At 35.0% G+C, this 27,221-nt stretch overlaps 2 protein-coding genes across 3 annotated transcripts in view; one reads left to right on the top strand and one right to left on the bottom strand.

The window, feature by feature from the left end:
- The window catches only part of CTNNA3 (catenin alpha 3), a 1,859,096-nt gene that overhangs the window by 663,183 nt on the left and 1,168,692 nt on the right, over positions 1–27,221 (top strand). The gene's annotated exons all lie outside the window — the stretch shown is intronic.
- The window catches only part of LRRTM3 (leucine rich repeat transmembrane neuronal 3), a 178,749-nt gene that overhangs the window by 64,119 nt on the left and 87,409 nt on the right, over positions 1–27,221 (bottom strand). The window contains exon 1 of one of the 2 annotated variants that reach the window (XR_009212789.1): positions 22,177–22,366. The exons of the other annotated variant lie outside the window; for it this stretch is intronic. The gene's annotated coding sequence lies outside the window, so the exon portion shown is untranslated. Of the gene's footprint in view, positions 1–22,176; positions 22,367–27,221 lie in introns of those variants that run through there. 2 annotated transcript variants of the gene reach the window in all.

Genomic DNA, 27,221 nt, shown 5'->3' with positions numbered 1-27,221 from the left:
CAAATAGAACTTGATTTCAAAATAGCTCAAAATTCAAGAGGACTTGAAGATCATATATTTGAAAGCAATGATCTCTAAAATTAAAATCAGTCTGTTTCTTTCAATTTATTTTTGTTGAAATAGTTCTTTTAAAAATTTTGAGTTTCCAAAAGCCTCCTGCAAGAAAATAGCTGTTATCTTTGTTCCTTTAGGCATTGATAAAAGTACTGTAAAATAATTCAAGTAAAAATGAAGGTGCTTTAGTTCAAAGGAATTTCAAAAGCCAGCCATTCTGAATCACTTCAGATTCCATGATGTGCTGAAAATTAAATAGAAAATGTCATTATGCAGTACCAAAACCTTAGTTGTTTTAATATACAGCTGAAAAGCTTGTATGTTAGTAACTGAGAGCCAAGGATTCAGTGTGGTCTGATAGGGGAGCTAATTGAACTGAGAACACATAAAAAAAGGAAAATTGCTTTTGTTGGTTTTACACATCGAAGACATTTTATTATTTGGCTTCTTTTTTTTTTTTTTTTTTGAGACGGAGTCTCGCTCTGTCACCCAGGCTGGAGTGCAGTGGCCCGATCTCGGCTCACTGCAAGCTCAGCCTCCCGGGTTCACGCCATTCTCCTGCCTCAGCCTCTCTGAGTAGCTGGGACTACAGGTGCCCGCCACCACGCCCGGCTAATTTTTTGTATTTTTTTAATAGAGACGGTGTTTCACCGTGGTCTCGATCTCCTGACCTCGTGATCTGCCCGCCTCGGCCTCCCAAAGTGCTGGGATTACAAGCGTGAGCCATCGCGCCCGGCTTCTTTTACACAGGATATTATATAATGAAGCTAGAAGCCTTAAACATGATACGGATTCAATTTGAATAATGTTCTATTAACTACCTTTGAATTTCAAGTGAAAAATTGTAACTGTAGGTAAAACATCAATAACATCTGTCTGATGCTTAATACCTGGCATTATGTGAGGCAAACATAAAAGAAATCTGTACAGAGTATTTTTACCTGATTTGTGATATCTTCTCATTAACTATAGCAGGACCTCCACAAATCCCACCCATATTCTTTTTTTGCTCCTCTTAAATTTTGTAAAATGAACTCATACTTTGGAAATCAACGCATTAAATATGATTTTATTGGAAGCAAAATGGGCTATTGAGGAAAGTAGGCAAATTTACTTTACTTGATTTCTTTCTAAGGATAGTTTTCATATGTGAGTTACCTCTGCATAGGTAACCCTTGTTCCGGAAACAAACACAAAAAAGCAATGAAGCACAATATAAAAAATGTCAGTTCTGGAGTCAAAGTAGAGGACTTAAATCTTGGCTGATAACCAGTTGCTAGTTGTCCATGGGCAAGTTGTATATTTTGTCTAGGCCTCAGGTTCTCACATATAAAATGGAAACAAACCTTGTGGGAAAGTGGTGAAGATTTCACAAGCTAAAATATGAAATGTACATGACCTGCCTCGTTTTACTGGAAAAGAAGGCAGACAAATTATGCATGGCCATAAACCATTTTATATAAATCATGTTTTTATTAGAACTCAGATTTCTAGAATTCCAAGATTAAAAAGTAATTGCTAAAGTTATTGTTACTATTGATAAAGTCTAGAATTAGAATGCCATTATTGCATAGGATGGTAAGGGGATAAGTATGTTTTGTGGCCCGATAAAAGAGGCTGCTCAAAATGACCTCTGATCTGTCCTTCTTGATTCAGGATTTTATGATCTTGTGACATTGCAGAACTCTAAGAACAGAGTAATTCACACTCATTTCTTAGATCTTTAACACAAGAATTACATTATCTTTGAGTGGAAACTAAGGTCCCAGTCTTCTCAAAGTGCGTATTTCAATTTGCTAATTCTGACAGTTTTGTTACCACGTTGACGGGCATATTTCAAACCTCCAACACCTAAGTTCTAATAACTTGACTTCTGTAAAAGTGCTGTTACATTATGTCCTCTTAAAGGTCCTAATAGTCCCTGTCAGTCTTTTAGTGACATTACTTAGCAATATTCCTTTTTAATTTTCAGGAAAATGATAAATTTTCTTGAAAATCTTTGAAGTGAGCTCATGTTAATTCAATACATTAGTGATGAGCACAACGTATAGTAGAAAGGGATAATGTAGCCAGAAGTGAAGACAAAGAATGATATTCTTAGATCTGACACTGATTTTTTCTATCTGCAAACCACTTGACTTCTTGCATTTTCCCCCTTCTCTGTTACTGAAAAATTTAAAACCTGTGTATTTCTACCTCATTTGATGTTGAACAGTTTTACTAGGAAAGGACGTAGACAAATGTATTGTTATATATAGACATATATGTCAATTTATATAAATCAGAGGGTTTTATTTATACCTGGAATAATACAACTTTATTAAGTAAAGGTTACTTTTGAAGTCATCTAGTTTAAACTCTTTACAAACATGTGATAACAGAAGTCAAGTATTCTGGGGTAAAATGTGCGTTCAGAGGCTGTGTGTGACACAACTAAGTTTTTTTTTTGAGACGTAGTTTCGCTCTTGTTGCCCAGGCTGGAGTGCAGCGATGCAATCTCGGCTCACTGCAACCTCCACCTCCCGAGTTCAAGCAATTCTCCTGCCTCCACCACCTGAGTAGCTGGGATTACAGGCGTGCGCCACCACACCCGCTAATTTTTGTATTTTGAGTAGAGACGGGGTTTCACCATGTTGGCAAGGATGGTCTCAAACTCCTGACCTTGTGATCTGCCCACCTCGGCCTCCCAAAGTGCTGGGATTACAGGCGTGAATCACCCCACCTGGCCAGTATTTTTTTGATATTCTGGATTAAATTATCTCTTCTACCTCAGCTTCATTATCTATATGGAGAAATAATAATGGTGATAAACAAATATATTGATCTATATAATATCTTCATAAAAATATGCAAAATCGTATATTTATCTTCATAAAAATATATAAAATTATTATATACAATATGTAAAATCACTCCTTTGGGACACTTCAGTATTAATTTATGTATGTATGTATTTTTTGTGTGGGTGTGAATATATTATATACACATAATGTATAAATATAGTTCAAGATTAATTCCTTAATTCACAACAGGGCCTAAATTTTTAACTGGTGAGCTATTTAAATATTTCATTAATTTTATAATTGAGAGGGTTTTTAAAAGTGCTTCAAAAGTTTATAAATTAAATGATAGCACATGCAGATTGCTTTAGAACTCGACTTCAAATGTTTCTTAACTTTAAACATTGTTTAACAGAGCACCATTATGTAGAGCAGAATGCTTTAAAGTGAACCTGCTAAGTGTAAAAATGCAATAAATGAATTTCTGACTTCCCTTGCAAACCATCCAACTGGTGCTTTAGCACAAGCTTATTTGTTATTAATTTAGCTAAACTTTGAAAACATTATTTTGATAATTAAAATATACCTTCTATATGATTATTACAAAATTGTTTTTTAGAAAAAATTTAATTTTATTTACCTATCAGGGTGTTTGAAATATAGGGCACAAATATCTTAATGCATTTATGAAGGATTTGGAGTATGTTTGGATAGGTCAGTGTTGTCTGACAGAACTTTTGCCAACCATGGGGCTGTTCTATATCTGGATTGTCCAATGCAGTGTCCAGTAGCCACACGTGGCTATTTAGAATGGTTTTTAGTGTCATTGAGGAACCGTGCTTTTAATTTTAATTAAAGTTAAATAGGTACATGAGGTTAGTGGCTAACCTATTGGACATCACAGGTATTTATTAGTTTTTGATATAGAATCACAGAGTTAAAAATTAATTTGCAAAAATATCTTTTGCTTTATGCTTTAGTAGAGCCACACTTAAGTCTTTTGGGAAAATTAAAATTTATTTTTAAAGGCAATGAGAAAAAGCCATCCCAAACCTCTCTTTTGTAACCTACATACGTTTTAAATAATACAATGTTAAAACTCACTTGTGACATTCAAAATCTTAAGTGCTATAGCTTAAATAATGTTTGTGTCTGTGTGTATACTTGACTCAAGTAGATGAATACCCAGTGGTTATCATGCTTTTCCTAAGAGAGTAACTAAACCAACCCTCAACCATGCCCAAATGCTGACTGCTTTAACCTCTCTTTAAAGGTCTTCCCCATTTATCAATCAACCTGCTCTGAACCAGCTCCAAAATATCCATGACCCTATTTGCTTACAAATTTGCTTAATATCCTCCAAATGGATTTGGGATTTGTTTTAATTGTTTAGTTGAAACTTCTTATTTCAACTGTAAATTCGTGTTTTATTTAAGAATACTCGGTACATTAGTTAACCTTTTCAAATAGCTGCTAATATTTAGCTTATGGAGTAATGGCCTGGATAGAAGTCATCAGCTAATAAAAGAGCTGACTATGCTGAACAGTAGAGAGATATTAAGATCAGCAAAGCACACCTTTTGAACTCACCATAGTGTGCTCTTAGATCCACATATACTCCTGGGCTAGTCCAATGTTATTAATGGAAAGCACAGAGAAAACACTTAGTGGGGAGTTACAATATGATTGCTGTGATTTTTGAGGCACTCTAATTTCTAAGTATATGGTACAATAAAAAGTTGAGTTTTGCCTTATGCTTGTACCAAAATGTTAAAATGACTCATTAATTTTGATATTTTAATACTAAACTACTAATAGTCTACCCAGGGATTTCCTATCTTCCTAATGTAATTACTTGTAGAATGCTTGGGATGAAACCTCAAAAATGCTAAAATTACTTCACTAGCCTGCTTCCATTTTTCCTAGAAGACCTTAATCGTTTTAGATTTTAAATGTTCTAAATAGTTTGCTAAATATTAAGGGAAAATAAACTCCAAGAACTTTTTTTTTTTTTTTAAAGTAGAACTAGCTTGTTGTATCTGTTATCTCTGACTTCCTTCTTGGCCTGGAAAATTCTCATTCCACGTGCTGTTTGACATAACTACATTCTATTTTCAAAATGTCTGCTCGATTTCATTGACTACTTGCCTAAAGTCTTTACTTCCTAGTTTGCCAGATGCCATCCACTTTCAAGTGCTACCTTCTAGATTTTTTTTTAAAATAAAGACTGATTGTCAAACCCTAAATGTTTAGGTTGAGAAATGTTAAATACTGGAAGTCATGCAAGCTGTGGATGATAGGTACTCTCCAAATCTATTCTGTAGCTTCCGAGTCAATCCATAAAATTGTTGCCATAAGTACAAAATTTAATTTATCTGCCTGTGCCATTACATTAAATAACAAAACAAAATAACAACAACAACAAACAAACAATGACAAACCACAAAACTGAAGAAATAAGAGTGGATGGGAAACTCCAGTGAAAAGAAAAGGTTGGGCTCCATATAAAGTTGTCCAAAGCAGTGCAGCATACACTCATCAGTAGAGAAAAGCAAAATGTCTCAGGATCAGAAGAATAAACGAATATAGCAGTGTGACCTTGGATAGTTCCCTCTGAACCTCAGCTGGTCTTTTTCACATATGAAATACAGTTAATACCAACTACCTTACTTGCTTCACAGGGTTGTTATGAGGGTGAAGTGAGAAAACAGATGGAGATTTTATAAACAAAAAAGTACTATACAAATACAAAGTGATATCATCATCATTATGACATTAAGAGCTTATCATTCAGAAGCAAACAGCAAATATCAGTGTAAATTTTAGTTTTAAAAGGAAAAAAACTAATATACTCTTTGTAGGTACTCTGGTGGACATATTATATGTCCTAGGCAATCTCAGAAATACCTATGGACAATTATATGAAAATGTCAGCCGGGCATGGTGGCTCATGCCTGTAATCCCAGCACTTTGGGAGGCCAGTGGATGACAAGGTCAAGAGATCGAGACCATCCTGGCCAACATGGTGAAACCCCGTCTCTACTAAAAATACTAAAAAATTAGCTGGGCATGGTAGCGCGCACGTTTAGTCTCAGCTACTCGGAAGGCTGAGGCAGGAGAATCGCTTTAACCCAGGAAGCAGAGGTTGCAGTGAGCCGAGATCACACCACTGCACTCCAGCCTGGGTGACAGGGCGAGACTGTGTATCAAGAAAAAAAAAAAAAGTCATGAAAGAAAAAAAGGCAAGTCATTATCATTGACAGAAATATATGTATTTAATATTTTCTAAGTGAGTCATTAAAGTAATCCAGGAATACCAATTTTAGAAGAATGTCAGTTGAATGTCAGATGTAAAACTTTCAGTGAGTTCCACGAGGGGAATTAAAAAGATCTAGGTGACTCATTCAGCTCTATCCTCCTTTTCCTCCTCTTATCCTTCCTTTCTTCATCTCTCCTCCTTTTGTTTTCTTCCTTTACTTCCTACGCTCCTTTCCCTCTTCTGTCTTCTCACCTTATTGGGCACTCTATCAGCAGAATTCTAGAGATGCTATAAGGGATATAAAAGAAGTAGAAGGCAAAAATCTACGCTCTCAGGGAGTTTTCAGATTTGGCTGAGTCCCTTGAAATTATTTGTGATGTTTTATCATCATTTATTTTCTGAGAACCCAGAATTAACTGTGTCTTATACAGAACAATAAAGAAGGCATGATCCCTCTTCTAAATGGTTTCTATTTTAATGTGATCTTAAATTACAACCTCTCAGAGTTAAGGAGATATATGAGGAAAATAAGCTTTGTAGATTTTAGGTTTCTGAACTCTTTTAATTAACACATGAGAAGAGTTTGTTTCATTTTTCATACATCTCTCCTTATGTCAATCAACTCTTTGAGCAACTAAGAACCAGACAGAAGAGGTTTTAAATGAACGTTGATGGGCATTAATATACTTTTTCTTCACTGGTTGCACAAACTGAAAGAGATGCTTTATGAAGAAATTGGTTTCCTCCCAGGGTTTAAGCTCCTTTTCCTTCAGTATGAATGTTCAGAAGACTGCTCTTTCTTGAGAGATAATTTTAACTAATATATAAGGAGCAATTTGAAGGCATCTTCCTCTTGAATGTCTTCCCTCTTAGCTTTATGAAGATTTAAAACTTTTCCATATTACTTATATAACACTGCTTTATTTCTTTTGTTTTGTTATATTATTTTGTGTTTTATTTTAAATAGTATTTAATAGAATTCATTAGTTCTATTGATAGCATGTATATTTACAAAATGTTCCAAAAATATTAATTCATCTTCTTAAAACTCTACTTGAATCTGGATTGCCAGATGTTCATCAGTATTTGAGTAAAAATTAAGAAGCTATGTTAACAGGCATTATAACTTGTCTGGATTTTCAAAATGTAACTAAGAACAATATTTATTGTTGTTGTGTAATGATATAGTACTTATATAGTACTATATAATCCTTTTAGAGAGGATTTTTGAAATCCTCTCTAAAATATATGTAAAATGTATATATTAAAATATATAAAATATATATATATATATTAAAATCTATATAGATTTTAAAAATGTTCTTCCTCCAGGGGTTAAAGAAAAAAGTCAGAAACCGAACTATTCTCAGTAACATTACAAATAACAAGATGCAAAATACATTTTCACCCTTTTAATAAACTTGCTTTTATTATTATATAGGAAGTCTGGAATTTCTGAGTGATTGGTAATCTGTGATCTTATTTTCCTAAGCATTTTACTTAGGAGAGAACAAGTATATTAAAAAAATTATATAGGGGAGGTAAAAAGTTTGATATGTGGCCTTTACAAAACCATTTTTTTAGTGTGGAGAGAGGAGATTTTTTTTTTGCATGGGCTTACCAAATAGGTTTATGAGCTAATCAAACAACTTAAAAATGCAAATATACCAGAATTTGGTTAACTGAATGAGTCTTCGGTAATTACTTTCAGTGTTAATTGGTGGGTGATACTGAAAAATATTTCTTGTGGTTTCTTTTCCTTCCTTCCTTCCTTCCTTCCTTCCTTCCTTCCTTCCTTCCTTCCTTCCTTCCTTCCTTCCTTCCTTCCTTTTTTTTTTTTGACAGAGTTTTGCTCTTGTTGCCCAGGCTGGAGTGTGCAATGGCATGATCTCGGCTCACTGCAACCTCCGCCTCCTGGATTCAAGTGATTCTCCTGCCTCAGCCTCCCAAGTAGCTGAGATTACAGGCATGCGCCACCACACCTGGCTAATTTTGTATTTTTAGTAGAGACAGGGTTTCTTCTTCTTGGTCAGGCTGGTCTCAAACTCCCGACCTCAGGTGATCCGCCCGCCTCGGCCTCCTAAAGTGCTGGGATTTACAGGCGTGAGCCACTCCACCTGGCCTCTTGTGGTTTCTTTTAAAATTCATTAATATTGGTTATAAATAACTTTTGAGCAAGTTAAAATATTTAAAGCAACATCAATGACATGCCAAAAACTGTTTAGTAGGCTCCGAAGCTCCTTCCAAATAAATAATTTATGAATATCTGAGCAATAACAAGATCAATGAGCCAATTGTCTATTTTTCTAAGGTAACTTTTTGCTGTTACACCCATTTACATATATGGCTCATTTTGTTGTTTCTTTCAAAGTCAGGAAAATGATTTTATAGCATAACTCCAAAACATAATGACTTTGAAGCATATATTAATGTGGTCTTATGGTAGGCCAAATAATGCCTTCCACCCACCAAAGATGTTTACTTCCTAATTACCAGAACCTGCAACTATGTTACCTTACACAGCAAAAGAGATTTTGCAGAATGATTAAGGATTTTGAGATAGGGAAATGATATTGGATTATCCAGGTGGGCTCAATGATGTACTTGCAAAGGTCCTTATAAGAGGGAGGCAGGAAGGTCATGGTAAGAGAGAAAAAGTATAAAGACAGAAGCAGTAAAGTCAGACTCTAAAAGAACACAATGAGATGACTGAAGCAGCTAGAGAGGAGAAAAATTTGAAGATGCCACATTGCTGGCTTTGAAGACGGAGGAAGGATCCAGGAGTCAAGGAGTGTAGTAGTCTTTAGAAGCTAGAGAGGCAAGGAAACATATTTTTCCCTAGAACCTCTGGAGGGAACACAGTCCTGCTGACTTGACTTTAGCTCAGTGAGGCTGATTTTGGGCTTCTGACCTCCAGAAGATAATAAACTTGTGTTGTTTTAAACCCCTAAATTTGTGGTAATATGTTATAGTAGCAAGAGGAAACTAATATAGACTCTGAGGTTTAGAAATTGAGTAATAACCCAAAATAATCATAGAAATTATCTAGCCCAACTTCTTACCCATGAATTTCATAGTAAAACCATCCAAGTATTGAGTATCATTCTACCTAAAGTTACACAATCTGTAACAAAATTGTAAAACTCCTGTATCCTAACCTTGCAGTCTTATATGCTTTCTTGTATATTGTGTTAAGTAAAATCCCATTCATGTTTCAGCAATTTATATTCTATGTAATTTTTCCCTGATGTCTTTGTAAGAAGATTAGTAGTTCTGAAATATATCAATACATATTGACCCAATTTTTCTCCATAGATTCTAATGACAGTATAGAGACAGGAATTAGCATTCCCACTTTAGGTCTTTCCAAGCTGAGGATCATCACCTTTTCTGACAGCATTAGACTTCGCTTGGGTATGAGAAGTGGAAAAATCATGTATTATCATAGATCCCTTAAGTTAGAGCTATTCTATTAAATAATCATCTCTAGGGGTAGACTTTAGTCATCGTTATCTATAGACGATCCATGGATAAGCCTGGTGGATTGTCAGGGGTTGGAATTATTGCTGAAGTTTGATGCTTCTTTCCTGAAGTTCTTGACTTCAGGAAGCATGAAGAGCCATGTGGCAACTTTTCATGGAGGAAAGTCTTATTCTACTCTACATAGAACCTTTTCAGCAGTTTCACTTCCCTGGGTCTCGATCTTCTGTGGCCTATTCACTGTAGATTACCTAGAGAATTGATCTTGATACTATCTTAAATTTACCATACCATCTTTTCCTTTATTTGACTGTTCTGGATTCTTTGTATTTCCACATAAATATTAGAGTCTACTTGTCAATTTCTACAAAAAGTCTGCCTGGATTTTGATTGACATTGAATTAGATACATAGCTCAATTGGGGAAAAGTGACATTAGGAAATATTGAGTATTCCAATCACCGATCATATTATACCTCTCCATTTATTTCACTCTTTTTAAATTTCACTCAGAAAATTTTGTTTTCAGTTTATTTATTTATTTATTTGTTGAGACAGTCTCGCTCTCTTACCCAGGCTGGAGTGCAATGGCGCGATCTCAGCTCACTGCAACCTCCGCCTCCCAGGTTCAAGCTATTCTTCTGCCTCAGCCTCCTGAGTAGCTGGGATTACAGGTGTGCGCCACCATGCCTGGCTAATTTTTTTGTATTTTTAGTAGAGACAGGGTTTCACTGTGTTAGCCAGGATGGTCTTGATCTCCTGACCTCGTGATCCGCCCACTTTGGCCTCCCAAACTGCTGGGATTACAGGCGTGAGCCACCGTGCCCGGCCTTCAGTGTATATTTAAATTTTTTCATTATTTGTGGTTGGTAAAAAATAGTATACTTACCTTTGTATATTGACTTTGTACACTGCAACCTTACTAAATTCACTTTTTTGAAGGCATTGTTAAAATTCACCACCTTCCTGCCATTTCCTTTGTCATCTTTGAAAATTTTATTCTTATTAGTCTGTGAAAACTACTTTTCTAGGGTCATCTTGGAGTGGCGAACTTCTATGATCTCTTTTCCCAATTTTCCTTTTCTACTTCTCTATAATATGTGGATAACTTGTTCCTTCAGAGAACACACACACACACACACACACAAACACACACACACACACACACACAGAGGCATGTGTGTACAAAAAGCTTTTTCTCAGTTGCCATGGCAGTATGCTAACATGGATCTCTAACACTGACTATTCATTTCCAGAGTGCTTCTGTAGCTCTTTTGAATTTCGTATCTTTTATATTGGAAGTGTTGTTCCATGTTCTTTCCAAAGTTGTCTTCTCTTCTTGTTCTACATCCTTAAATTTGATATATTTTTTTCCCACTCCTTTGGCTTCAAATACAAGCTACTTCAGAGAAGGTCCAAGTTCCTGTCTTAGCACTGATATTTCTTCAGAAATACACTGCGTATTTCCAAATGCGTAGGAAAGGTCTACTGCAACTTAACAATTAGAGCAGAACTTGTTTGCTTTAACTGGCATGAATAAACCTTTTTAGTTTACTTAAATTCTCTGACTATTCTGCCAGGCTCTCAGCCTCTAAGTCTGCATCCTTCCTTTCATTCATCCCTTCAAAATCCTAGTACTTACTCCTGTTTATTTCTACCATGTTTCCCTTTATAGTACTTCCTTTCATTTGGATTGCCATTGTCCTAATTCAGCATCTCATTAACGTTTTAAATTACTTATTGTGCACATTTTAAGAAGTCCAGAAATCTTGAGGAAATTTTTTAGTATCTCAACTTTTAATTTTATGTGCACTTTTACCATTTTTTTCAGAATGTATATTTACATTTTAATTGCAATCATAGTATAGATAGAATTTTATTCCATTTTTACATGTTTCTCATATCACTACATAACTTTATGATTATAATTTTGATAGCTACATAACAACCAATCAAATTTTTTATTGTAATTTTTGTTAGACATCTAGGATTTTTTAATGTTTTTACTGTCACAAATAACATGACAGTGACTCTTTGTATGAACGGTATTTAAAATTTTATATTTTCAGTAAAATATATATAAGTTTCATATGACTTTTAAAACATCAAATTTCTTTCCAAAATTATTATTTACTGATTTATGCACTGATTATATACAAGTGCTTCTTACATTTTAACTTCACAATTATTGTTTAAATTTTTGGCTAATTTTAAAGGTGTGAAATGGTACTATATTCTGTATATATCTTTGCTTAATAATTGACAAAGTTGAACTTTTTTTTTCCCAGTATTGTGTTGGGTAATTGAACTTCTTTTCTGATCTTGATACTTCTGCCTAAATTACTTTCAATAGCCTGACTGGCCTTCCTCTTCCATCACATTTTATCTCCTCCTGTCAGAGTAATAGTTACAAAATGTATGTAATCAACCCACTGCAAAAATGAAACAAAGAGAAGTTTTAATACCTGTTAACTGTCAAGTAAGGGCAAACTCTTCAGCTGGTATCTCAGACTTCCCATAGTCAAGGTTTAACTAGCCTTCTAGCCTTTTCTCACACTATCTTCCGGGTAGTGTAAGTGTTAGCCACAATGTCATACTCTTATTCCTGAGGCCCCTTATTTTCCTCTTCCATGCATTAGTCACTCTCATCCCTTCATCTTAAGCCCCTCTGTTCCAACCCTACTAATTAGGAAACCATCAAATAGTATATCTTTCTGAAACTTATATGGTCATTCCATTAAAATTAATCTAATTTGTATTTTCATTATGCCTTATTAAAACCCAAGTTTTAGTGCTTATTCTCCCCTTAAATAACTTTTGATGTCTAAATCTGAATTTTCCATTCCATTTTAAGTTCGTTGAAGTAAAGAGCTGTCCTTAAGCAATCTTTGATTCTCTACAGTGCCCAATGCAGTGGATAAGACATAACAGAATTTAGTAAATATTTGTTGAATTGTTTGAATTCAATAAACTTAGGACTATTGTGAAACTTATAGAGGGGATAAATTGTTAGACCCCGTAAGTGAACAGAGATGAATCCTACATAGCTTTACTTACAATTGAGATAAGTTACAATATCCTTGATGCCATCCATTCATAAGAGAAGATAATAAAAGCTCAGAAGGGACATATTATTAAGAATGGTTATGAATATAAAGAAGCCCTTATGCTCTTAATAATATAATTAAACATGAGACTGTATATTTGAGCTCTTGTCAACCCCTTGCTTCCCCTCCCACATAACACTTATTTACTTATTTGCTTCATTTGTTAGGATGATATTTTAAAGACTGGCTTAGATCGAGGTGGCTCAGACATTTAATTTCATTAAGCTATGATTATAAAAAACACTATAATTCTGTCCATTCATTGATTTTGACGTGTTTTTTATTGTAAGGTGATTTGGGACTGTGCTGCAAGAGAAGGTGACCTTGGTAGAATCTAAACTGCTGTACTTCTTGACACAGTGAGGGAAAGCGGTGATATTGGTATTAACACAATTATGTTGTTAAATGCATCACAGGTGAGGTATTTAAAGCAAATTAAACAAGTGACGTTCTTATTTCATAAATGCATTTAATCTCATGCTTGGTTGTTTTTATGATAGAATTACAGCAATGGAGAAAATTAGGCAAGAACGGAAGAGGAACAGATTTTTTCATAAACGGACGCTTAGAATTTGAACTTAAAGTGAGTAAGGAGCATCAAAAGTCAAATAGGACAAACAGGGGAGATGGTATTCATGGAGACAAAGGATTAACTGAGGTTATTTTAAGACTATTTATATGGAAGGAATGACATTACATAGGGAGACCTCGACAGGAGTCCTGACTTTGAGCCCCAGCTACATCAATGACTCACACTGTGTAACCTGGAACAAATTACTCAACCTCTTTGTACTCCGTATTTCTTATTTATAAAGTGTACATAATTTTATATACTATAAAGTTCTTGCAAGAATCAATTAGAAAAGAGGCAAGAGGCCATGTACAGTGGCTCATGCCTGTAATCCCAGCACTTTAGGAGGTCGAGGCAGGGGGATCACCTGAGGTCGGGAGTTTGTGACCAGCCTGACCAACGTGGAGAAACCCTGTCTTTACTAAAAACACAAAATTAGCCAGGCGTGGTGGCGCATGCCTGTAATCCCAGCTACTTGGGAGGTTGAGGCAGGAGAATCGCTTGGATCCGGAAGTTGGAGGTTGTGGTGAGCCAAGATCACGCCATTACACTCCAGCCTGGGCAACAGAGCGAGACTGCGTCTCAAAACAAAATAATAATAAAATAAAAAAAAATAAGAAAAGTGGCAAGAATAGTTTCAAATGTGAAGTAACCCATATTTATGAGGTAGTATTGATATATCATGTTGTAAAAACCTTATCATCCTACCATATTTGAACTTGATTCATTAATTAACTCAGAAAATATTTAGTAAGTGCAAGCACTGTATTCATTAGATATGTAATAGTGAATGGAACAGAAGATCTAATTTTTCTCTCAAGATACTTATGATGTAATAAGGGTCACTAGTTAACAAACTGATATTGAAAATTAGAGTTTGTCTTAATAGTTTCTGTTTAACCCACTTGCCAGATTAGCTAGTGTTTTCCATTTCATCTGCAAAACACATTGACTGGCGTCTCTTGTACACTGAATGCCTGGGTAGTAATAATATCTAATATTTATACACAACACTTAACACCTTCCATGAACTGTTTTAAGTGCGTTGCTCAAATTAACTCCTTTAATCTTTACAAAAAAACCTTAATTAATGTCATTCTCATTTTGCATATGAGGAAACTGAGGCACAGAGAGGTTAAGTGGCTTGTCCATGGTTAAAAAGGCTAGTAGGTAATGGATCAGGATTCACACCCAGGTATTCTGGCTCCAGAGCCCATAGACTTAATCACTGGGTAACAACACTAGCAGGTCTGTCTGTTACTGCTCTCACCAGTTGAGTTGAAACCTTATTCAAAGGTCATCTGTATTTGTTCCCAAACATGTTTATAACAGTTGTACTAGTTTTCTTATGTAATTTAATCAAATATCAAGTAACATACTAGAAATGCAAAATACAAACGTGGTTTTGTACATTTATAACCAATTTGAATATGCTGATAAGACTTAAGGGGAGTTGCCTTTAAAAAGTTGGGTGAAAAAAATCAGGAATCAGGAATCAAATTAGAAATAGGTGAAAGCTAAGAGTAAAGTACCTCATAAAACATAGATGTTTACTGTAGTTGGCCTCATATGCATTTATGCTCTCATTTTAAGTAAAAATAAATGAAAGTGGAAAATACAGAAAAGTACATATTTATAGTGAGTGAATCACTACCAAAATACAAAGTCTTGGCCCTACTGTAAACACTTGAAAAGTGAATTAATATTTATATACTTTAAGTTAAAATATATGTTTAATATATATCCACAGGCCAGGCATGGTGGCTCACACCTGTATTTCTAGCACTTTGGGAGGCCAAGGTGGGCAGATCACTTGAGGTCAGGAGTTTGAGACCAGTCTTGCCAACATGGTGAAACCCCATCTCAACTTAAAAAATACAAAAATTAGCTGGGCCTGGTGGCACACCCCTGTAGTCCCGGCTACTTGGGAAGCTGAGGCAGGAGAATCGCTTGAACCCTGGAGGCGGAGGTTGCAGTGAGCCGAGATTGGGCCACTATACTCCAGCCTGGGTGACAGAGTGAGACTCCATCTCAAAATAAAATTGTACACATAAAATTGTACACACACACACACACACACACACATAGATGATTTTTGTGATACCATATTTTGTCAACTTTTTTGATTAAACTACTAACTGTCCTGTAAGAAAGAGATATTTTCAAACACCTCCACATCCAAACATTAGAACTATGGCTGGTGTTGTAGGTAGAGCCATATGAGTTTCTGTTACTGCAAGAGGGTGAATCACAGTATATTTCTTAAAGGCCAAACCATAGAGGATGGATCGTGGATCCCAGCGTGGTACACAAAAGATAGATTGTGGATGCCAGCATGGTATGTGGGGGAGTAATCGTGGCTCACAGAGTAGATTTCTTTTTGTTCCACGTGATCAACTCAGTTCTTCTTTCCAGGGCAACAGGATGTGGTAGAAAGAATCCTAGATTCTAATCAGAAACAGCCTTTCTCTATGTCAATGTGTTCTTGGTAACTAACCTAACCTCACTGTGTTCTTGGGAACTAACCTAACCTCTTTCAGCCTAGTTTATTTGAAGTTGGCAATTTCAGTAATGTTTTTAGATCTAACATAGCATTCAATGAATATTAGTTAAATGGACCTGAAAACACTTTGGAAATCACAAAATATTAAATCCCATATTTTCATACTATGAATATATTGTTTGCTCAGTTATTGTTACATCTATTTTATTATACAATGATTAGCTATAAATCTGTGAGCTCTGTGAGATTCCAGATCTTGGCTCATTAATTTTTGTACAGACACCTGCACCTAGCCAAGTATCTAGGTTCTTCTTGTATATAGAAGTTATTCAGTAGATACAATTTATGTGAACTAATTAGAAATCCCCTATTTTGAACCAGATATTTTGATGGTAAAATATATTTTGATAGGATATAAAATATTCATATCTTTCCAGTTTTAGATGTTGTTATAGAGGTGATTTTCTTCTTACTTTCTCAAAGTCTACTAAAAATATCAAAGAAGTCAAAAAAAAGGGAAAATATTGTCATCTCCAAGAAAGCAAGGAAGCCTCACAACTGCAATGATACAAATTACAAAGTCCATATATTAAATATTGAAATAGATGATCAAACCCACTAAGAGATGTTGACTCAGACATTATCAATAGGTGCCTTTCCCCAAAAAATATTTGGTGGTTTTTGATTAAAGAGAGCTTAGTTTCTGGGTGGCACATAAGAAAAATAAAGAATAACCATGTAGAAATCCCGCCTGAGACTCTAGAATGGTAGGGAAGGGAAGCCTCAGAGGGACTTTCTGCCAACAACCTCATTCTATTCTCTACCACTTTGTCTTTCAGCCCAGGCAGTCTGACAAAGAAGGTGGAAGAAGTAGGTGGTACACTGCTGTAGGGAAACTTGCTGTGATCCATGCAAACTCCTTAAATAAAACAAACAAACAAACAAACAAACAAAAAACTTGAGGGAAGAACTACTTTCAATGTTAAGGAAATACAATATTTGGAAAGAAGATGTTTGAGCCCGTAAGCTGAAACAGTGGCTGCCAACTTCCTCAGTATATTTCAAGCTATCCCCTTCCTCTTCCCCTCCCTATTGTACTACTTGGTCAGTTGCTATCTCATTCAAAGAGGAGTAGTGATCAGAAAGGGAACAGTGGATAAATTCATGCATAAAACTACCATTTTCTGTTTCACACATGGAGAGGAAAATAAGCAAATAAATGACACAAGTGTATATCACAACAAATACGTATTCTAAAAATAGGGTTCAGAAAGGAGACAGATGAATTCAAAGAAGAGTATACAGCAATAAAAGCAGTGAAAACAGAACAAGAGTTCAGTAAAAAATGAAAATGGAAATGAAAAAATGACAAATAAAATAGACACGGGAAGCAACACAAATAGAATAAACTTGATTGAAAACAAAGTCACAAGCATAGATACTAGGTTTGAAAAAAATCTGACGAAATGTGTATGAACAGTGTGAAGTTTTTATAATGAAGAAAGATACGGAAGACAGGGAAAAGAGAGACAACATGTACATAATTGGTGATCCTGAGAATAGGGAACAGAAAAAAATGAAACAATAAAAATACAAAAAGAAAAAGAAGAAAATTGTTACAAAGATTTAAATCTTCAAATTGAAGTTCATACTCTGTTCTAGGACAATTTTAGATAGAACAATGAATACTAAGAGATATTTTAAACTGTTTCCTGAACTCCAAGGATAAATATTCAACCAGATGAACATTTATGGAAAAGATACCAGCTACAGGTAAGGGGAATAAAGATTGGCTTTCAATTTCCACGTAATATGAGAAGCCAGAGTAGCAATTTCTACACAATTCCGAAGGAGGGGAAGTATGACTCAAGTTTTATTTTCAGTCAAATATAATGTCAACAGAAAGACATTCTGAAACAAAACTTAGACGATATAGAACCCTGGAGCTCTTCTTTAAACACACATGCATGCACATACATGATGAGTCAACATCAGTAGCTCAAGAATGGAGGAACTCTGATTTAAGATGGTTAGCATCAAATCTATCTATGGATAAAAAATAACAGCTTTAGAAATTATAATTAGAGAATAGCATATAAATGGTATAAACTATGATAATGAAAACATGTTAATGAAAATGATTAATATGTGAAAAGGTAATATTGGAAGAGGTATCAGTTAATTTCCTTAACTACATAGCATGGGGTTAATAGCTGCTAACCTAATGTTGAAATAGAGATTCTAACCTCCTAAAGTTTTTCCATTTTTTACCTCAACTTTGGAGTGCCCTTGTAGAAAAGAAAACATGTTTTGGGTTTAAGAAACATTTACCTGAATTTCAGTTTTTAGTTCAAATTTTCTTTAGTCAAATTAAAGGAAAAGAAAATATAACATTTAAATATTAAAATGTCATATATAGTTTGATTTCAGTTTTTCAAAATTAAGGCTTATATATCTCTCTGACCATTTTCCTACCTTAGTAAACATTTAGCTATGTCTGGAATGATGTTTACTTGTTGGTAGAGATAGCTGTTTTTTTTCTGATTAATGGAATTTGGATTACCTAAAGTGAAACTTTCTGAAACTTCTATTACTTGAAGTTTTTATATAGGACATATATCATCTCAGTGAAACAATAGTAATTATTTTAAAAAATTACAGCCTTACCACCGTCTCTTCTGTAGAATTTTTTTCCATTAGCTACTAAAGAAAGTCTCTGGCAAATACATTATAAATTTTGGAATTGAAGTACAAAATAAAAGATATTATAGGAACAGTATCTTCCCCAATATTTTAATCTAAAAACTAATTTTGTCTGGAAGAATATATTTCAAGAATGCATATGTTACAAACAGGCACCACCTGGGGTTCCCAGATAAGGATATTTCTTAATTTATATATTCCATAACCTCACAGGTTATACAATTAAGAAGTATACAGTAGTTAATTAAAGCTGTAAATAGAAGCCAAGATTCCCTTCAACAAAACAGCATGACATAAAGTACAATTTTTGTGTAAACCTATTACCACTGCTGCATCAATTTTATAAGGGATCTATGTAAGCCTACTGTGGTTATAAATTTAAGAAAATCACTTGTACACCTGTGAAGCACTAAAGCGTGCATGGTGAAGAATGGTAAGAAAAGAAATACTTTTTCTGTTATGAATAATATGACAGCCAAGAAAAGAACCTAATATTATTCTCCCAAAAAGGTTTTATTAACACCTCTCAGCTGTTTACTTTCTTTTTTTATTATTATTAGTATTGTTATTATACTTTAAGTTTTAGGGTACATGTGCACAATGTGCAGGTTTGTTACATATGTATCCATGTGCCATGTTTGTGTGCTGCACCCACTAACTCGTCGTTTTGCATTAGGTATATCTCCTAATGCTGTCCCTCCCCCCTCCCCCCACCCCACAACAGTCCCCAGAGTGTGATGTTCCCCTTCCCGTGTCCATGTGTTCTCATTGTTCAATTCCCACCTATGAGTGAGAACATGAAGTGTTTGGTTTTTCGTCCTTGCGATAGTTTACTGAGAATGATGAAATATTGCTTATCTCTCATATAGAATAGTGATATATGCACATTTAATTTGATTATTGACTCTTGGGATGTGATTCAAGTCATTCAGTAGTTGTGAGTGTCTTTGATAAGCCTGGCAGTGGGCTTCAATGAACTTCTATTTTGAAGAAGTTTGACAAAATTTTTATGGAATGTTCTTTCTACTGCTTAGTACTGGGAATGCCACTGTGAGGATATTATGAAGGTAAAATAATAAAGGAACTACAATTGATTTTCAATTCCTTATTACTTTTCTACCTTATACCAAAAACCTTTTTTAGGCATAAATAATCAGATAGTGCATAGAGTGGCTCATCTCATTATTTTGATCTTCCTAATATACCATGATGTCAAATTAGATATGAAATTGAAAAGGATTAACTTGAATGACATTTTAACTGCCTTTCTAGCAAAAAAATATTTTAGATGAATATAATGTGTTTTTTGTTTATCTTTCCAAATGTTAAGCTAATTTTTACAAGCAATAAAATATGCTATTATATGAGAAAAAAAAAGAAATACTTTTTCTAGTGAAATGAGTAGTGCACAATAGTGATCGACTTCTACAATGAACCAAAATACAAACTAATCATCTTGATTCTTTCCTTTAAGGGGAAAAAAGATTATTTTTTACACTCCCCCTTTTGTCTCTGTCCTTCATCACTTGTTTTTAGAGACAAATTCTCTGGAGTGTTTACAAAACAACAGTCTTGGGAAAGCCTGATTTAGTGGGTTTTTAGACCTTGGGGCTCTGGGGTACCTTTTCACACCCCAAATGGCACAGTGGGAAGGCTAGATATCAGAGATCAATCTACATCCTTGTGAGAGTGAGCCTGTATCCTTTCTGTATTCACCAGTAATGACTTTAAAATTCATGCAAATCAGAAGTGCACATTTAGAAAAAAACTATTTCAGGATATTATATCAGAGTAACTGTCCGCCTCTTTAAAGGAAAATTTTGTTTATACTGAGCTGCTTTACCTGCCTGTTACCTTCCTTCAAATTAATTATTCCTCAGATTTAACTGTATGGTATTAATACTTTTAATACTTTTGTATCAAGAAAAGGAAGTAATCTGTACTCATGGCCATCAACAAGTATAACTGTGCTTTTAGGAGTACTGTGTTTGCCGAGGTCATGGTATAGTTCAGTATAAAGTCTTTTAATGTGACTTTTTGCACAGCACTGAATGGACTTTGAAATGGCATTGCATGTCTAAGAATTCTGTCTCTTTAAATTGTCTGCTTTGCTTATTGGAAATGATAACAATGATTGTTTAAAGGCATTATTAATTTTTTTAGTTTTAACAAATCCTAATAAAGGAAAACATATCTATTAAAAACTGAAATAACTACTCACTGAAATAAACAGCAAACATTACAGATATACAACTTTAATTTTGAATGGTAGAGAATTTTATTAAACTAAGAGAGGCAACTTAATAGAGTATTAAGGACAGACACCAGATGCAGATGACAGATCTGAATTTGAGTCAGGTTCTTACACCCATTAGCATTTTTGACGTTAGTCTTTTCACCTAACTTCTCTGAGCCTTAATTTCTCCCATATAGAAAATGAAAGATGTCTTTCCTATCTCATTTAGGATTGCTGTAATATAATAATACATATAACAGTATTGCTTAAAGAGTATTACTTAGTGGCCATTGCAGTGCATAAGAACTGGTAAGATGCCTTACCTGGAAAATATAGGGGAAAAGTGTTGGTTTTTTTAAATCATGAAAAGATAAGATTGAAAATGGCGGCCGGGCGCGGTGGCTCACGCTTGTAATCCCAGCACTTTGGGAGGCCGAGGCGGGCGGATCACGAGGTCAGGAGATCGAGACCACGGTGAAACCCCGTCTCTACTAAAAATACAAAAAATTAGCCGGGCGTGGTGGCGGGCGCCTGTAGTCCCAGCTACTCAGAGAGGCTGAGGCAGGAGAATGGCTTGAACCCGGGAGGCGGAGCTTGCAGTGAGCCGAGATCAGGTGGCTCACGCTTGTAATCCCAGCACTTTGGGAGGCCGAGGCGGGCGGATCACGAGGTCAGGAGATCGAGACCACGGTGAAACCCCGTCTCTACTAAAAATACAAAAAATTAGCCGGGCGTGGTGGCGGGCGCCTGTAGTCCCAGCTACTCAGAGAGGCTGAGGCAGGAGAATGGCTTGAACCCGGGAGGCGGAGCTTGCAGTGAGCCGAGATCGCGCCACTGCACTCCAGCCTGGGCGACAGAGCAAGACTCCGTCTCAAAAAAAAAAAAAAAAAAAAAAGAAAATGGCATGTCTTTGCTGCTAATTAATGATTGCTTTATGTTCATGGAGCTATAACATTTTTCCCACCTGCAGAACATATTATAGTAAGCTCTAGTTATATTTTCTAGGACCACTTTTAATAAAAGTTTAACAAACACTCATGAATTCCAACCAAAAATCTTGATCATTTTACAGAAGTGTATATCCAAAACCACCGTGAAGCTGGAAATATGTCAAAGACGTGATTACATTTGTCCAAGTTAAGAGGACAGCGAATGAGGGCACAATGGACAGGGTTCTTTAGGTATGTTGGGTATAAACTGTGATAATTTTTATCTTCCTAGGGTTCCTGAAGACAAGCAAGTAGGTTTTATGTTTTCTAAGATGAAAAAGAACACTGATGCTTTTTGAAATAAAGCTTTGGAGAAAGTCTGCAGAGTAACAAAGGTTTTCATCATTCTAAAATCATAAAGGCAAATATTTATAATTTCCTCACAATTGTGAGCTATAACAATTTATATTATATCAAATGATTTTTATTTTTATATCAAAAATGAAAAATCAACCTAAAGGGAAAAGGGGAGAAGATACTATAGAGAGGACTGACCTGTAGGTGGGCATCTAGGAGATCTGGCACCGAGGTGGTGGCGTTTCTATTCTCTCTAGGTTTCAGTTCTCTACCCATAAAATAATTGGGTTGGACTAGATGATCCCTTTCAGCTCTGAAATTCCGTGACCTTGTGACATTCTTCATACTCTGTGACATAGGAAGTGCATCACACACTGTAGGGTTTTCCCCTTCTGTCAGTACAGTGCACTGCACAGTGGATAAGAATGTAGACTCCAGAGCCAGAGAGAGTTGTGTTTGACTTGTATCTACGGAGCTTGTGATTTTTGGCAAGTTACCATAACTTCTTTAAGTTTCTGTTTCTTCATATATTAAACCTAAAGATAATGCCTATAGAGTTCTTGAAATGACAGAGCAGGTAATGTTGGTCAAAACCATGGATGGGTACCCCTGGGGCTCCCTAGTGGGTTTCAAAGGCAGGTGTTTATGAGCCCAGGTTCTGGGTCCTGATGGTCTGGGACTGAATTCCACCTCTGCCACATGCGACCTGTAGGTCCTTGGGCAAATTACTTCCTCAAGTTCTGCTTCTATTTTCTCTTCTGTATTTGTGGTTGATGATAATACCTACCTCCTAGGGTTATTATGAGGATTAAATTAGTTCATACACGTAAAGTGCTTAGAAAAGTACCTGGTACATGTAAGCACTCTATATATTTGCTATCATCATCATTATCATCATCATTATTAAAGTTGCACATAGCCTAGTGTGAACTTGGTGCATCATCTTTAAATTTTAATTCTAATAAAAATTTTAGGGAAAAAATACTCATTTATGTTATCACCAACATGTACATGTTATGGAATAGAATGAAAGTTTCCATAAATATTGACAATAAAGTTTTAACTTTAACTCCAAAAAGACAATGCAGCACTGTAAAGCACTTTCTGGCTTCCTAATTGCACTCTATGGGTAAATTTCTGTTTTTTCCACTAGCAATTGTGTATTCTACTGAATTTGTAACCTTCTGAATAATTTATTATTAAAAACAGAACAGGCTAGCTTTTTTTTTTTTTTTTTTTTTTTTGAGATGGACTCTTGCTCTGTCTCAGGCTGGAGTGCAGTGGCACGATCTTGGCTCACTGCAACCTCTGTCTGCTGGGTTCAAGCAATTCTCCTGCCTCAGCCTCCCGAGTAGCTGGGACTACAGGCACATACCACCACACCCGGCTAATTGATTTATTTATTTTTTGTATTTTTAGTAGAGACAGGGTTTCACCGTGTTAGCCAGGATGGTCTTGATCCCTTGACTTCGTGATCCATCCACCTTGGCCTCCCAAAGTGCTGGGATTACAGGCGTGAGCCACCGCGCCTGGCCTATATTGACATATTTGACAAAGAAAATTTCAGTTTAATAATATGAGATTTTATAGATTTATATTGTAGATTCTCCATTATATTATAGTTGTCTAAGATTCATGGCAAATGTGTTTTTGAAAATGTTAATTCAATTATTAGGTTTAGAAGAAATAATGTTAACCATAAAGGAGTATAATTTGACAAATATTTAATTAGTATCTACAAATATATCAAACTCTGCTGAGAACTGGGCATACAAAGATGGATATGGTCAAATCCTTTCTGTTGAGGAGTTCAGCATTTGGGGTATGGCAAACACTGTTGGTTGGCTGAATCAAAAGCTCTTGCTAACACTCTTCTTTCTTGCATGGCTATACAAAAGCATTGGAAAATTCCTAGCAGCTACTGATATGTGAGCAGAAACTTGCTGGAAGTGATAGTGGTGGTAGGGGTGGTAAAGATGCTTCTGTTTTCTTATTAAAAGAGGATGATTGTGGCTAGTGCTCCCCCCACTCTTCTTCTTGCCTTGAGCACAGATCTAATACCTACAGGGTAGCAGCCATCTGGGGACTATGAGGTGATAAGCCAAAAATAATTGGAGAGATATTAGGCATCAATCCAACATTAGGTGCCACTACTTCCTAATTTTTTATTTTCAAAGATAAATGATAAACCCTATTATATTTTAAAACATATATTTTAAAACATTGTTGGATTTTCTGTTACTATATCCAAAGATTATTCTAACTAATGTGGGAAGGAGGTATATTTGCCTACATACAATTATGAGACATGTTAATTGCTATAACTATAATAACTTTTCTAAAGAACAATATGTATTTATAAATGATATGTGCAATCTTCTGCTCTAGTGCATGTGCTTGTGTGTGTGTGTGTGTGTGTGTGTGTGTGTTTATTTTCCTTGTAATGCCATAGTACTAGTTAGAGTATGAGAAATAGTTCTCCAAAAGCAAGAGTCACAATCTTGAAGGTTCTAAAGAGCCCTCACTCAGATGGAAGAGATATATAGTAACGGAAGGTCATAGGAACAAGTTTGAATCCCTAAAGCCTCCAGGAGAGGTAGCTGAAGAATCTATATTAGAATGACAGGGTTCTTACTTAGATCCAAGTTTCAGAACCAGAGAATGCCAGAGATGAAGAGGAGTGAAGGAAGAAGAGACAGTACGTACAAACCATAACATAGAAAGTCTGTGATGTAAAAGGATTTGTTTTTAGCCACACACTCCAGATGGAGAGGTGTAACCTGGGAAAAGGAAGTAAGAGATTTGGTGACAGAGGAATGGAGTAAAAAAGTCTAGCAAGAGAAACGAGAGACTGCAAACTGTTCCTGTTTTTTCTCTCAATCTACAACCATCAAATAGAAAGGAGACTAAAGAGATAATAACACAACAAAGAGCTCTACAGAAAAAATCACAAGAGAAATTTCCCAAAAAACATTGGAATATTAGGATAAAAATTACCCATTCGCTCAGGGAAATTATACTAGATATGATACAGGCAAGCAAACAAACAAACAAAAAGCCTGAAAAAATATCTATGAGAATCAAAGTAGAGGTTCAATGAAAAACAGATGAAAGAGATTATGTATATCAGGAGAAAAATGGGAGAGAAACACGAAAGCTTTCATAAACAAAAATATTAGAAGCAATAACAACAAGTGGAATAAATGTGACTGAAAACCGAGTTAGGAATATGGAGAAAAGCTTTGAAAAAAATCCCATAAAATTTAGTTCAAATGCACAAAAACACATTCATTATGGGAAGATGAAAGATGTGGAAAGGGAAAAAAAAGGGATCCAATATAAATATAATTTGTATTCTGGAATATTAAAATAGTAGAAGATAAATTCCTGAAATAAAGACTTACATATGATTTTAATGGCATTCTGTATCATGGTAAGGTTAATAAATATTAAAGATAATGAACACATGTATGTGTTTTTTCAGCACGAATATCAAGTCACATGGAAGGGAGAAAAATGAGGTTAGTTTTCCCACAGGTTTATTAAATACCAAAATCCTATAGAATTATGTGTAAAAATACTGAGTACAAGAAAAGTATAACCCAAGGTTTTATACCCACCCACGTTATCTTTTAAATATAAATTCAAATGCACAAACATTTTCAAGCCCATAAGAAGTTACGTAAAATAGTATAAACCCTCATTAAGGAAAATTAAAACAAGAAAACACTGAAAAACAATAAGGTAAAGACTTAAAAAGATTCTTATGCACTGGGGCCTTCTGTCTTATTTTGCTCTTTTGACTCCTGAGGCTACCACTTGTGAATATGCCTGAGCTAGCCTACTGGAGGATGAAAGACTACATGGAGCAGAGATGTGCTATCCTAGCTGGGGCTTCTAAATCCAACAAGCTTGTAAGAGCCAGACAAATGAATGGGGCTATCCTAGACCATCAAGCCCCTACAAAACTGGCAGATGACCTCAGAGATGTGCTAGGCCAGCCCAGGTGAGAATTGCCTTGCTAACTCACATAATTATGAACAAATACATTATTGTTCTTATAAGTAAAAAAAAATTGAATAGCCACCCTGTAAAAACAAAACAAAACAAACAAAAAAGCTATAGTGAATTTCAGCCTACTAAGAGGTGAATCAAGACAAAGAATTCAGGTATGGAGGGATTCCAACTAAAAAACTGAATATAAATCTTTAATCAATGTAAATTCAGAACTAAAATTAAAAACCACGGGCACTATGGTTATTGAATAAAATAGAAACTATGAATGAACAATGAAAAATAATAATAAAATCAAATTGATGGAAGTTAGGATAAAACATTAATATGTTCATTTCTTCAGCTTTTGTAGCAAGTAATAGTCCCAACTTTTTAATGCATAAGTTTTTCCTGAACTCATCAATATTTTATTACACAATACATTTTGGAGTGTTAAGAAACATTTACCTCTACTGCAGGATAAAGATGGGCATTAAAAAAAAACAAGAAAAAAGAAACATTTATCTCATTTTTTAGTAAATTCATTAATTTCACTTAAATTTCTTATTCTGTGATTAATTCAAGTATAGCTGTATTTAATATGGTACATATATTTAATATAGTGTGGGTAGCTTGAGTCCTTTTTAATAAAACTGCTCTTCAGTTCCTATCCACATTACCTGTTGGCCTTTCTTCCTCTGTAGCTTCCTTTGTATATATTTTTATCAAAATATCTGAAATAATGGCTATTTTGAGGTGAATGGTTTTTATGTTATATGTACCTTTTGAGTTACTTGACAATTTTTTGAAGATTTTTTTGAAAAATACTATTTTTATCAATATATTCAGTATGGAATAGAACCTTTCTACTATACTTATTTGTAATAAATTATGGATTTTAAAATGGTGGGAAATGTTGAGTGGTCTTTGAAAGCTGTAACATTTACAGGGAAACACTGGCAAGGGTTTCAGAAAAAAGCCTTTGCCTTATGTTTTCAGGTTTTCTCTTTTACCAGATATCATTTTAAGATTTTAGATTCCAAGTTTGACCTAATTAAAGTTTCAGTAGCAGTTGAACTGCCTACAGTGTGAAAGTCCTGCTTGTCAAATATTTTATCTCTTATTTTAGAAGTGAAAAAAAATCATGATAAATGTATAGTTAAGGGCTATTTTATGTTAAAAAAAAAAAAAGAGTCAGATTGAAGCCAATAAGAAGTTGGTCAAGGGTGATTTAAAAATCAAGAAATTAT

This window comes from Hylobates moloch, unplaced genomic scaffold, assembly GCF_009828535.3.
Source record: "Hylobates moloch isolate HMO894 unplaced genomic scaffold, HMol_V3 SCAFFOLD_3, whole genome shotgun sequence".
Lineage (NCBI taxonomy): Eukaryota > Metazoa > Chordata > Mammalia > Primates > Hylobatidae > Hylobates > Hylobates moloch.
This window is presented reverse-complemented; position numbering and strand designations above follow the sequence as displayed.